The sequence below is a fragment of the Sinocyclocheilus grahami genome, unplaced genomic scaffold (assembly GCF_001515645.1).
Source record: "Sinocyclocheilus grahami isolate Dianchi unplaced genomic scaffold, SAMN03320097.WGS_v1.1 scaffold222.1, whole genome shotgun sequence".
Classification (NCBI taxonomy): Eukaryota; Metazoa; Chordata; class Actinopteri; order Cypriniformes; family Cyprinidae; genus Sinocyclocheilus; species Sinocyclocheilus grahami.
The window spans coordinates 2,878,607-2,880,900 of NW_015505401.1; the positions used below are offsets into that span (position 1 = coordinate 2,878,607).

A 2,294-nucleotide genomic window follows, 5' to 3' on the forward strand; every position below is an offset into this window, starting at 1 on the left:
TTTTGAATATAAAAATTATTTAAATAACAGAAAAGATGCTTTAAAGATTAAACTAAAACTGCCAGCAGGTGGGGTCAAGTCACTGGTTTTATCACTGAATCATTCATTCAATTGATTCGTTCGAACAGCTGAATCATTCAGGAATGAAGTACGTGACTGTCTTTATGAATGGGTAACTGAATCATTGACTCACTAGATTCGTTTAAAAACGCAGTTCATTCATAAACGAATCACCGCTGTGTTTGAATGGCGATGCGCAGCGGCTGAGCTGTGACTTAAAAAAAAACTATTTTCGTTGATGAAATAGAGCAAAATAAGGCAATTGTGTTGTTGTCAGACAATATAAGTCACTTAATATTAACTTCTTGTTTAATGAACTGTTGTATTAAATCAATATCAAATTTGCAAACTCACAAAACTCCATTATAATCGACGAAGCTCTCCACACTGCACAATGAATCTCTTATTTACACCCTGTCTACACTGTGTTTGTTATAATGAGAGGATATGTCTGTGATGCATTACTCAACGCTGCAGAAACTCGTATATTAGAACCTTTGAAGCTCCCTCAGCGCAAACACAAATATGCTGACCGGGTCAGCCGCACAGGTGCTCCTAAATATTATTTCATAGTCGCACGCAATAGTTTTCAGTCGCACTGTAGAGCCCTGTAAAGCCATGTTAATTCAGCTCTTAATTTGTCATATAAAACAAAAAGTACCGATAAGAATACCGTTAAAGTACCGAATCGATAAGCAGTATCGGTAAGAGTAGTAATACCGTTAAAACCTTAACGATACCCATCCCTAACTATATTATAATCATGATAATTGCAGTCTTATATTTATATACACGCACATACAGTAATGTAAAAAGAAAACAATGACATTATTTATTAATTTCTATGAAGTATTCAGATGTGTTGACTTCATTCTGACTTCAAAACATTGTAATATTACCATGCAACTGTCAGTGTCACTGCAGAAAGATCTTAATTTTTAACTATGCCTTTTTCAGTATAGAACTTATAATTTATCAAATTTAATTTATTAGGTTTTTCTTTTTAATTTAGGGTGAAAGTGGCCTTCGTCTATGTTCATTATGTCAAAACATTCACCATGATCACCATGATGAGGTGAGGAGGCTCAAGTGATCCACGTGCCTCCAGTGTCCTGCTAGTGTCAACAAGTTATAAAGGCTACAAGGTTCGCGTTACCTGTTTTGGGACAGTCCTTGCCGTGTGACGATGACAGGAAAGGACACTATAATTATGATGTATGAAGGGCGATGTTGATTTGATGTAAATCCAGAATGATGAATGCCAGCTCGCGCTGCAAACTAGCTTAGCATGCTAATCAAAACAAAAAACACAACTATCAATATATAACACTGCTGACACTAACCTTATAATAAAAGCAAGCCAGCTGCTAAATTGCAGCTCAAATCGTTTTGTGATCCTTTCCTAGGCTGTGTATGAAGCTGACGAACGATAAAAAATGTAACGTTAAATTAACAACATGCTACACAATTCTATTAGCTGTTACGTGCTAGCACTTCGTGCGAGCTTTGTTGTTCTCGATGCAAAATTCATCCTTTAAAATGAATTTACTCTTTGTCTTTCGTCCTCGTTCTCGAGGCAACACGCGAAACGACCAAATTCGTGCCGAAAAAATGTATTTTTAAAAAAATAACTGACAGCGCTCAGAATCTCTCTGTACAAACTTCCGCAGGTGATGATGGAGCTGGCCTGCCAATAGCATTGTGCATGTAGATGATTGACGTGAGGAGCAGCCTATCGCAGCCCCGTCCGCCCACGAGAGGGGCGGATGTCTGTTTCTTCTTCTTCTTCCATTTTTTGGCGTGTTACATCCTGTGTGCATATCGCCACCTAATTTTGCTGTTATGCAGTCATGGTTTATTTGTTATCAATTTCTTGCTTGTTTTTGCTTTTCCAGTTCTTACACACGTATATACACAAATATTCCTACTTAAATAATTATTCGATGCTCCATCCCATTCCTTCTCCCCAGGCTCCACCTGGCGCTGCGTGGGATGTCTGTTTCATCCACTTATTTGAAATTTGAAACTTGTGTAACACCACACAGACATCATTGTTAGAAATACAGTTCATTTAGTGATTTCATGATTTAAAATGACCATTAAATATCAGCACAGGTCTCATTTCCGTTTCCGTTTTATTTCAAGTTTCCATATTTCCCAGACTCGCTTAACGTAACAGCTTGGGTGTAGTAGGCCTACCAGAGGCTGCCTCTTTTTTATTTACATATACTGCA

At 37.6% G+C, this 2,294-nt stretch overlaps 1 protein-coding gene across 1 annotated transcript in view; it reads right to left on the bottom strand.

Moving 5' to 3' along the window:
• The window catches only part of LOC107596737 (caspase-2-like), a gene marked incomplete at its 3' end in the record, with an annotated part of 21,352 nt that extends 19,611 nt beyond the window's left edge, over nt 1-1,741 (bottom strand). The window contains exons 1-2 of the mRNA XM_016287534.1: nt 1,610-1,741; nt 1,217-1,351 (exon numbers count right to left, since the gene is read on the bottom strand). The remainder of the gene's footprint in view (nt 1-1,216; nt 1,352-1,609) is intronic.
• Nucleotides 1,742-2,294: the final 553 nt, after the last annotated feature.